Source organism: Pteronotus mesoamericanus, unplaced genomic scaffold (assembly GCF_021234165.1).
Source record: "Pteronotus mesoamericanus isolate MK-2021 breed Mesoamerican mustached bat unplaced genomic scaffold, CSHL_Meso_final contig_82, whole genome shotgun sequence".
Lineage (NCBI taxonomy): Eukaryota > Metazoa > Chordata > Mammalia > Chiroptera > Mormoopidae > Pteronotus > Pteronotus mesoamericanus.
Window position 1 is genome coordinate 13,738,071 of NW_026555265.1, and position 12,009 is coordinate 13,750,079.

A 12,009-nucleotide genomic window follows, 5' to 3' on the forward strand; every position below is an offset into this window, starting at 1 on the left:
ACCAGCACAGAAATAATCAAGTAGATCAATGAGATAAAATGAGCATTCTAGAAACAAATGTATATATCTGTCTAAAAATGTAGTATATGATTAAATTGATATTTCATATCAATGAGGAAGATAAGGCTAATTCAAATAAGGTTCATGAACCACTATTACTTGAAATAAAACAAATATAGAGCCCTATTTCACACATTATACAAAAATTATTCAGATGAGTTAAAAATCAATATGTAAAATCTAAGGAGTTTTAGGAAAAAATACAAAATAATATTTTCCTTAACCTGCAGTAAAATATTCAAACCCAGAAACCATGAAGTAAAATACTGACAACATGACTATATTAAACATTCAAGACTATATAGTAATATACATATAAAAATAGTTAAAGGACAAGTAATAGAATAGAAAAGTACTTGCAACACATATAAAAAGGGATTAGTAGTTTTTTTGGGTTTTTTAGGGAAAAAATCTATAAACATTTAATCAAAAAATGGATAAAGAATATCAAAGAATCATTTTATACTTTTTAATGCTTTATTATTTTCTGTTTATATTTAGCTCTACTATCTGCCCAGCATAGTATTCTGTGTATGTTGTTAGATAGTAGCAAAATTTTACATTGTTTTTATGGAGATAAACACTTTCTATAATTTATTTTCCAAAATAAAACACTCTGAGAGTAAAAAGGTATACAATAAATAATTACATTAGGCCAAAATAATCTCCGCACAATATACAGAAAAAGCTCACTTTTCCCATTGCTTAATAACACCACATTTGTCATAAATCAAGTGTTCATATATGTGTGATTTTTTTCCATCCTTATGCTAATACTATACTAGTAATACACTATGTCTTTATAATGAGCCTTGATATACTCTAGAACAAGCTCTTAAATCTTCAAGAGTATCTAGGCTGTTCTTGTCTTCTTGTATACAAATTTACAATTAGTTTTCTAACTTCTCCAAAAAGGCTCTTTTGGAACATAGTAAGACATGCTGATTTTATATATAAATCTAAGAAAAATTAATATCTGTACAATGTTGAGTCTTCTGTTTCATGAATATGTTATGTCTCTTCATTAGTTTAGCTTTTCTTTAACTTCATTTAATGTTTTATAATGCTCTGCATTTACACATCTTAATTACATGCATTACGTATCTGATATTTTTGATATTAGTGAAATTTTGACAAATATTATCTTTTTAGGACTATTTTTGTTGCTATTATATGGAAATTTATTTTTATGTACTGATTTCTATCTTGTAATATTGCTAAATTCTCACTAATTTAAATCATTTACATGTAGGTTATTTTGGATTTTTTTATGTAAATAATTATTTAATTTGAGAATAATGAGTATTTTGTTTCTTCATTTCTAGTTTTCTATTTTTCTATATTCTGTACTAGCTAGGTATTCTGTAATTTGTAGGCAAAGGTAGTATTCTCTTATACAGATTAATAAATATAATTATGAGAAATTAAATCCTTTTGTCCAAGATCACTGAAGTCAGGAGTGCACCCTGCTAGTGTCTACTATACCTCACCTGTGAACTATGTTTGGTATATTACCAAGTTAGAAAAGCATGAAAATGATTACTTAACATACCAAATTATAACACCCCACTACTTCCACCATCACAACTACTACGATCTTTGTAGGAAAAATACTATTTATTCCATGCTGAAGTTTCTAAAAGTAACTAGAGTCAGCAAAATTAGAAGCCCCAAAATGAACCATAAATTTAACACGTTTCATTTTCAACCCTTTTAATGTTACAACTTATCTCAGTGAAAATACTCTGTTTTTCTTAGCCAGTTTTAACGGTTCAAAATTATCATTTTTATTGTATCAAAATTTACCTCTTTGTGATTTTTTTCCCTTAGAGAATGGCATGACATAGAGAAAACACATCAGTGTTTGGCATTAGAAATCATGTAGTTTGCAGTGGGGTCTACTGTTGGTGGGCAGTTACCAGGGACTCAGGCATATGTAAATTCTGTCTGAAAGTGCTCTGGGATTTTGTTCTGAAGGACTGGTTTGGAGACTCAAGGTGTGCAGTTGGGTTCACAGACAGAGCACTTGAAGGAGGGGAGCGTGGACTCTGATCCCGCAGAGGCCGTTTGGGTCGTCACATATGGGGAAATAAAGTAAGTCGTCCCTAACACTTTTCCTTCTTTCAGTCTGCTAGGGGAAGGGGTGGCACTTGCCCTCTAGAGGAAAAAGCCCCCAAGCCCTTCTCTTGAAGTAGATTTTATTGAGAACCATCTGAGCAAGGGTATACTGCATTATGTAAAGCTCATCCATCAATGCCAAAAGGCTATTTTTACAGAAAACAAATAGAAATCATAGATAACAATTGAAGGAACACAAGAGATTTGCTTCAGGTCAGGGTGGCACCCACTCAGCCCTGAAACCTGGGAAACCAATCACATTCTATGCTCAACCCCAAACATCAGTACTCATTAACTCAAGGGCAGTCTTAGCAAAGTTAGTTTCGTAGGATTAAGTGCATTCCTTTTCCAGACCTAATTGTCCTCAGGAACTGCCTGACCCTGTTTAGGACTGTACCTGCCTTTAGTATTGTTTCAAGCCTGAGCCAGGTGGGCGGGGCAAAGCCACCAAGAGATAAAGAGACTTCTTTTGGATAAAATGAGGACTCCAGCCATATCAAAGCCAAGAGGTGAGGGTCTTTTCCCCCTCTCGGTGTCCCCCAAGTCCTTCCCTGATGGCCTATATGCGCCTGTGCCTGTCTTAGGTTGCCCCTGCCATTGAGAAGTCTTACCTGTCATTGACTAACCAGCCATCCTCCCCGGCCCCAGCAGGGTGATGTGAGGAAGGCAGGGGCTGTACCCCTTCCAGGGGGACAGGTTTTCTCTCTTCAGTCGCCTATTTTTCCAAGGCCTCCTTGCTTAGCTCCAGGCTTGGGACCCTCTCACCTGTTGATGCAGCTATAGTCCCTGAAACCAGGTGGGACAGTTCCCAGCAAGCACTTGTTACCAGTTGTATAGAGATTAGATCTCCTGCCAACTCCTGGGAGGGCACCTGCCAGGTGACTGGATGGATCCTTGGGCAATCAGAATTCGCCTTGGACCATGGCTGAGAAGGGTTTAAATCAAGTATAAGGGATGCTTCCGGATTAACAGCAAGACCAAAGTCTACAGACCTATCTCTAGTGGCAAACATGTCTCCATCTCCCAGGAGTACTCATGGACCATTGCTGACAGGGACTGGAGCTGTGTCACAGGGCTATTTCAGGATCTGCTGTCAGACCAAAGTTGGTTTGCTGCCTCTTGGGGCACTGACAGGCATGTTTCCCAGTGCGTTCCCACACTGGCAGGACTGCTCATGAACGGTGGCTGAGAAGTACTGGCGTCCAGTTACAGGATCAATGCAACATCTAAAGTTAGACTGAGTTTGTCAGGTTTGCCTCCAGGGGCTTTCAGAACTGGGTCAGGAAGTCATTTCATGGTCCATAGCATGGGTCAAAGACTGTGGGTCTATTACCTAAGATATGGTTAGATGTGACTTCTCCTGGGTCCCTTGGCCTATAGTGCTGGTGGCAAGGCTAAGACCAAATGAAGTTGTAACTCAGTCCACAAAGGGATGGTGCTGTTTCCTGCTGTATAACTGGGATCGCAGTCGCCAAATCAGCCCATTGGACAGAGGCCTGCTTTCCCAAAAGAACACTCATTGCACTTGGACTTCTCTGGGTTTCACAGTCTCTTACTTGGCCCCCAAAGCTCCCTACAAAGGCACTCTGTCCTGCAGATGGCTGAAAAATTGTTGTTGACGGGACAAATGAGTGAGAGACCTCTTATTTCTCCATTTTGTTGATATCACTCCCTCTAGATGAAACTTAAATATAACTAAAAAAAGCCAATCTGAAAAACTATATACTGTATGAATCCAACTATATGACATTCAGGAAGTGGCAAAACTGTGGATAAAATAAAAATAGTAGGGGTTAAAAATTTCCAGGGTTAGGAGAAAGAAAGGTTTGAGTAGCACAGAGAGCTTTTAGGACAGTAAAACTACCTTATCTGATACCAGAATGGTGGATACATGCCATTATCATTACAAATATGTCCAATCCTTTGGAACATACAACACAAGAACTGAACCCCAGTGCGAACAGTGAAATCTGGATGATAAAGTAGCTTCATCAGTTGTAATAAATGTACCACTCTGGTGGAAGATGATCACAGTATGGGAGGCTATACATTTGTGTGGGCAAGGGATATATGGAAACTCTGTACTTTCATATTGAGTAATTACATGAATGTAAAACTTCCCTAAAAATAAAGTCTGTAAAAGTAATGTAGTTTAAAAGTTTATATAAAATATTTCTTGTGCTTTGAAATGATTTTCAAGATGTTAATATATTGAAAATTATGAATAATATACTTTTCTCATTATTGAATCACCCTTACATCTTTTTCTTTTTTACAAAGCCCAACTAGATGTTGAAACAGTGGTATCAATAGACTGATGAATTCAGATTATTTCTTTATTTCTTGGTCATTTTACTGAACAATAGTTTTTCAGGGGGTTAATTTTGTTTTCCTGGTTAAGAATCAAATTATTGATCAATTAAAAAGTGTTATACTTCATTCTTAAGATTTGCATAGGTTTTTTTGTTTTTATGAATAATTTTATTGTTTAGAACCTTTAGAAAACATTACATAATAATTGCTGCAATGGTGGGTATTTCTTGTCCTTTAGTGGTAATGCCTTCATACTTGTTAATATTTTACTGAATTTTTTGTTCATTAATATGTAATTTAACACTATACATTTTTGAACTATCCTCCTTCTATGTTACCAGTTGAGTTTTGAAAACAAATGATGAAATTTTACTTTGTAAAATAACCTCTCAAAGAGTTTTGTAACAGGGCACAGCCAGGGCTCCCCAAAATGGTATTTGTAACAGGGTTCAGGGTGTCCAAGAAAAATATATTCTCCCCACCCCATGGCAGGTTGCCATGGGGGATGGGAGCCTTGAGCAGGGCCATTGAGAGTCATTTTACATGCCAATAACATCAGAGCTTCATTCCTTATATGCACAAAATGTTATTTTGCATATCACCAAAGCTAATCAGGAAGGTTTAAAAGACATAATACAGAATGTAACTGGAAGAGAGGGAGAGGAAGGAGGAGAGACAGGGGCCTGCAGGAGAGACAAAGGGACACAGACTCTGGGGAACAGTGTGAAGACCACTGGGAAGAAGGAGGGAAGAAAGGACTCTTGCTAGTGGGCCAAGAGAAGGTGACACATGGTTATGGAATAAGAGCTGGAGATCGCGGTGACACAGCAGATGGTGCCTAGAACCATGAGAGTCCCGGACTTCTGTTCTTTTTCTTCTGAAGGATGGTACCCTTGACTGGCCTGACTGGCCTAACTGGGCAAAAGGGGGAAGGCAGGGCTGTGTGTGTGCTGGTGATTTTTTTAAAGGGATTTTGAGTTTTAAGAGTGACGTTTAGCCATTAATCAAACCTCTATAACTTTTGAATAAATAGTTCCTTTCCTTTGTACCAAACTCTGCCATTCAGAGCCATAATTCCAAGGGTGGCAGGCAAAGGACCTACAACCAAGGGACCCCGGGGAAGGGTCATTGTTTTGGTAGTAACATCTGGGCACCACCCCACTCCATGGTCCCATTTGTTTGGTAACAGTTTGAAAAAATGAAACTTCTAGTCCTTGGATGTTTGAATGAACTGAGTAGTGAAACTGTGTCTAGTGCCTTGTGGAACTTTGGTCAATTCCACTTCTTAAGGTTATTTTTAAATCTCATATAGAATATTAGAGTATCTATACACTGCTACACATACAGTTTACTTTACCACAGTGCTCACGCTCACTTGGTGTATGCATGGTATTTTACCAAAGGGATGCTGAATTTACCAGGATGAGTAAGTGTCTCTTTCCTGGATCCCAGAGAGAAAGTCCCATTTGCTGCCCTGTTCCTAGGATTGGGTCTCACTATTGTTGCATCATTGCATGTTTCTCTTAAGTTGGAGGCAGTAAAAATTAGGTAGTAACATGGCAGAAAATACAAAAGTCAGGTAGGACACCGGCTTGAGGGGTCTACAACCAACATTTGGAATAGAGGTAAAAGGTAGCAATGATAGGTTAGACAAGAAATTGATTGGTTGCAATAGAACACCTGTGTTGTTACCAACATATTTATTATCCTAAGCTCTATTTTCCTTTAATTTACTCTCACAGTCCATAATCCTAGTGTTAGGGCACCAGTAAGTGTTTGCCTTTACTGGCTTTGCTAAAAGTAGTCTAGTTCAGGTGCTATAATTTGATAAGCAGTGCATTTAAATAAGTGATCATGACCTCTATTTTATTGTGTAATAAAAGCAGTGACTTCATTGTGTTTGCAATTCTTGTAAGGCTTGTATTACAGTACAACTACTTTTTGTTTCTATTTTCCTCCTTGCTGTTAAAGCATATTTTTAATTACTGATAAAAGTTTAAATATGAAGCAGAAGACCCTTCAAAAATGGCCACATGGAGGAATTGAGCCTTTGAGTAGTCATTAGGCTGAGCCCATAGCAGGCGCTTCGTCAGCTGTGTAAAACCTGAAAGTGATCGCGTGTTGAATGAAAAGAAACTCTGTGAGTCAAGTCCTGAGGGCTAACGTCATGTAGATGGGAATAAATCCTAAGGGAACCAACTCTGTTTATGCGATAACCAGGCATTATCTCAACTCCCAAAACTCATCTTCAACATCTGAACACAGCCGGTGAATCAGAAGAGACAAAGTCCCGTAAATGGGTGCCACACATATATAGCTGCATAAGTATTTCATATTGGCTTAGGTACAATAAGCATGTTTACTATCTCAACTTACTTGATATTTACCTTAATACGAACATGAATTTCTTAACTCCTGGATCATTCTATTTATTCCCTTTAACCTTAGCCCATTCCATGATAAAATGGAATCCTGTTAATAAGGCTTATAACCATGGTAACAAACATGCCTACAAAGTTAGAAGCACAAGTATACTTTTGAATAATGGAAATATCCTGTGGCCAGAAGTCCCAGGAATTAATATAGTCAAGTGACTGTTTTTATGTTCCTAACTAGGAAGTGAACATATCGATATATCCTTACCAAAGTAATAAATAAGGGAGTCAAAGTGCATCCTTCTTTTTATCCAATTAGGATACATTTTATTTTAACTAACATTATGATATGATAATTGTAGCTAGAAGATTAATAACATACAAGGCAGGGGGATCATTGAAAGGAAGCAGTTATTTTCTTAACTAGCAAAATATTTCTGAAATCTTTGCTAGCTGTATCTAGAACAAGTTTAACAAAGACTATGTTTATTAACAGTCCCTTTGGTTTTCCCCGGATTACTTTTCAAGATCTAGTACTTTACTCCCCTTATTATTTCCTCTTCATGTTTTCCCTCATTTTAAATTTTCCATTGAGACTGCTTACCAATTCGATTATCCCCAAACTCTCACTTTAAGTTAAAAAATAGTATATTCAATAACCCTAGAACAAACATAATTTATAAAAATAATAATTTGCAGTGCCAGCTCTTCAGAGAGATTTTTCCCTCCTCGGTGAATCTGTCTAATGAGAGAATGTGTACCAGGAGGCGAATAGACCATTTGGGTTCCCAGATTGCTCGCCCTATTTAGCATTATTTTTTTTGGGTTGCAATTAGTATTAGCCTTAAGAAATGAATGAAAATTGACGATGAATGAAAAAAGTTAATAGATGTTAGTAGAGTAATTATCAAGGGTCTGATCTTGCAAGAGTGGTTTTACAACTGCAGTCTTTTGAGGACTTGCTAGTCTCCAGCCTGTCTGTGTGGAGCTTTGTACCACATGTAAGGGAAGGGGTTCAGTGGAGAAAAAGGAATTGCACTCCTCTCCCACTCCGTGATCATGGAGATGCAGGAAATGATAAGAAGTCTGAGCATCATTCAGGCTCACAGACTTAGTCCATTTTTTCCTCAGATAAGTGAGGACAGAATACAATAGAAGTTTAAATGGTCTGTGGGAGCAGATATAATGGAATTGAAATGATATTTTAATCTCAGTACAAAATAATAGAACTGCTTAATGTGAAAAAAGAAGCATCTACATATGTTGCTGGAAAAGAGTGATCCCTTTACATGAAAAAGAAGCATCCAGAATTTCCTTCTGTGCAATTTTTCTATCGTTTGCCCAGAGGGCATCTTTTATCTCATGTTTGTCCTTTGAGTGTCAGAAAAAAACACCTAATTTTGCAGTAAAAAGTACTGGAGAGAAGTCTAGAGCAAAAGATACAAAGGACTTGGAATAAATAATGTAATTAATATGTGTTCTGAAATAAGTTTTCATGTAAAACTTTACAATTGGAAAATATATTTAAAATTAACAACACTCAGTGTTGGTAATGTTGCCAAGAAATGACACCTCTCATACATTGCTTATGGGCATGTAAATTAATAAAAATGTCTTTTAGGGCCATCTGGGAGGGTTACAAAGATAAAGTATTAAACATAAAATGGCATTCTACCCTGTAATCAGAGTACAAAGTAATCAACCATATAGAAAGAGATATGACTAAAATAATGCGTGTAAAATATATAGATGTTCTCTTCAACACTGCCTACACTTAAAAAAAAATAAAAGGAGCCAAATAAAATAACCAGTGATAAGTAATAGGCTAAACAAGTAATGATGCATTGAGTGGGATATTATGCACTATTTTTTGGTATAAAAGTTTACATACAGGGAAATTATGCAAAAATAAAACCATGGAGAAAAAAAACCTTTCTAATTAAGTCACAAAGTAATTTTAACTACATTAATATTTTAAAAAAATGCTTGCAGAAGTGGAAATGAACAACATCAATAAAAAAATGGAACTCTTAGAAGACTACTGTATTTGTCCATGTATAATGTACACTTTTTTGTCCAAAATTTTGAAGGAAAAATAAGGACATGCATAATACATGGGGAGTACTAATTCTATATCTACATTAATGTCTTTAATTATTTTATTTATGCTTTTGCATTAAAAGTATAACTCTAGAAAAGGATACCCATATGCAAAATAATACCCTGGAATATGATAATCAGGTTTGTTTCTAAATATAAATAAATTAAAAATTGAATTAAAAAATTAAATTGAAAGATTTTTTTTCCTGAAAGTTTGGGCCAAAAACATGAGTGCACATTATACATGGCAAAATATGGTAATCATACCACATATGACATACAAAAATCTTGATTTGCTTAATATGTAAAGAGCCCTTATAAGTCAACACAAAGACAATCAATAGCCAACAGTAAAATGAGAAATGTTCATAAACAGCCAAATTCCGATAAAGAAGTAAAAGTTTTCTATAAGGATTCCCAACCTTATGATACTAAAATTTTAGATAAAACAGTTAGGAAGTACCACTGTTTCACCTATCATACTGGTGGTTACTTTTAAAAACAATGGTAGTATACAAGTTTTGTGACGGGGAAAAAGCAAAATGCAAAAATGGTGTCATTTGATTTTCTGGATACAGAAAACAGCATATTTGGAGATGCATATGATAAGAGCTATAAAATATTAAATGTGTCTATAGTTTTACCCCACAATTGCATTTCTTGGTATTCAGCTTGCAAAAATACTAGTGCATATCTAAACATTTATATGAAAGAGTATCTGCTGCAACATTGTCAGAAAAGCTTAAAGATCAAACATGAGCTAACAGTATGCATAAGCAAATTGCAGTATCATCTTTCAATGTGATATTATGTGGCCATCTAAAACAATGAAGTAGATCTATATTGCTGATATTTGACCCTTTGAGGGTTTGTAAATAAATAAATTACTAATAAAAAATCCAATTTTTGTTGTATGGTTTTCATTTGTGTAAAAAATTGGAAAAATACATGAAAAAAAGTTTGTGTTGGGAAGATGATGAATTCTTCTCTGTACAGAATTTCCTTTGTGTAATTTTTTTATACCATGAGCATAAAAGTGTTCTTCAATTTAAACTTTTAAAGTATAATTATTAGGAACGATGGCGGAGGAGTGAATGGGAGTCACGCTAACCTCTTCCTCCCAAGACCAAACTGGAATTGCTACTAAATAGTGGAGTAATCACCTGGAAAACAATGGAATGATAGTGGGAGAGGAGCCTTGGAGCCGCTGGACAGACAGTGGATTCAACTCTCACACATCCCAACGGGTGAGAAGTGCGGTGGAGGCTCGAGAGGGTGGGCTGGGTGCCCACGGGCACCAGCACCAGAGGGACATTGAAACAGCCAGTTAGCTCCCCCCGAGAAGAACGGGGTCTGAATCATAAACAGGAACCTCTAAACTACAGCAGCTAAAACCAGGAAAATACAGACAAAACGCAACCCCGAAAAGCTTAGGGCGCTCTCTGCCAGAGACAGGTGGCTGGGGATGCAGAGAGACATTTAAAGGGCCAACGCAAAAATTGCAGTGGCAGCTGCCCTCCTTGATCTCTGGGTAGAGGCGGCAGTAGGGTGGGCTGGTGCTGGGGAAAAGATTGGTGAGGAAAACTTTGTGAAGAGAACTGAGACCTCGGCCGGTGGAGCCCCGGTGATAACGCACCTCCTACTTTGCAGCTACCATCTCGCTCAGGCATAAAGGAATCAATTAACCTGCCTTTTGTGCGCTCCACACACAGTTTGTGCACGTGTGTGCTAGGGGGCTAAGTGCAGACTGGCTGGAAGAAATAGAGGATCCCTGGCCAAAGCGGTCACATAGCTGCATTGAGAGCCTTGAGGAGAGACTGGAGACGGAGGCGTTGGGGAAAGAACGGGAGGAAGAACCGGGGAGTCCCGACTCCCTCCCCATTCGTAGTCTCCATTCTGGGCAGGCAGGGTGCGGCCCTAAAGAGGGAGAGGCGGGGCGCGCCAGAACCAGAGTACCCGGCGATTGCAATGCCGTTTGCACGAATACTCGATCCTTGGATGAAGGGGTCAGAACTGCACAGAGACCCCTGAGGAAAGACTGGAGACAGAGGTGTTGGGGAAAGAACGGGAGGAGGAACCGGAGTGTCCCGACTCCCTCTTCTTTCCATAGTCTCCATTGTGAGGGAAAAGGCCACACCCCCAAAGAGCCAAAAGCTGAAAAGTGCGCAATAGACAGACCAAAACCACCCAGTGCAGGTGGGCACACATGCACCAAGTGGCCAGCGAAGGTTGGCGAGTGTGTGTGTGGAACCGCACGGGCTGGCGAGGGCTCCCACGGGCTGGCAAGGCCTCTCACAGGTTGGCACCCATGGGGCCTGCGAGAGAGAGCACAGATCAGTAAGGGCAGGTGTAAAGCAACCCACGCAGAACCGCAAGTACAAAGCAGTCCGCAGAAATAGTGGATCCCGGGCTGAAGGGGTCACAGAGCTGCCCTGAGTCCCTGGAGGAGAGACTGGAGACAGGATTAACCAGAGAGTCCTGGAGCTGACTTCCTCCCATTTCCGTAGTCTCCATTTGGCGAGGGCAGGCAATGCATCCAAAGAGCCTAAAGCGAGAAAAACACACAATAGAAGATCCTAAACTGACCAGTGCCAGGGTGCCCACTGGCCTGGGGGCCAGACGAGTAGGAGAGGTTGTGAATAAGGCCCCTTGGCTGGGGCAAGCACGCGCGAGCCCGGGCGGGTGGGGGATCCTGCCTGACCTGGGAGCGCAATCAAGGAGCCCTCCTGAGAGTGCAGAGCAATCCACAGAAATAGTGGATCCCTGGCCAAAGGGGTCACAGAGCTGCCCAAGCAGGAGTCAGACACAGACAGTAGACTCCTGGAAGGCTCAAACAAACGACCCAAGGTCACATAAGGTCAACAACTGATATCATCAGAGGCAGGCCCAGAAAGAAAGGTAAAGGAAAAAATAAATAAACAAACAAATAAATAAATAAAAAGACCCGCCTACTACCATAGAAACTTAATCCACAAAGTGACGAAATCTAGACGGCCCAATTGAAGTAGAAGCAAAAATAAATAAATAAATTACCTAACAGACT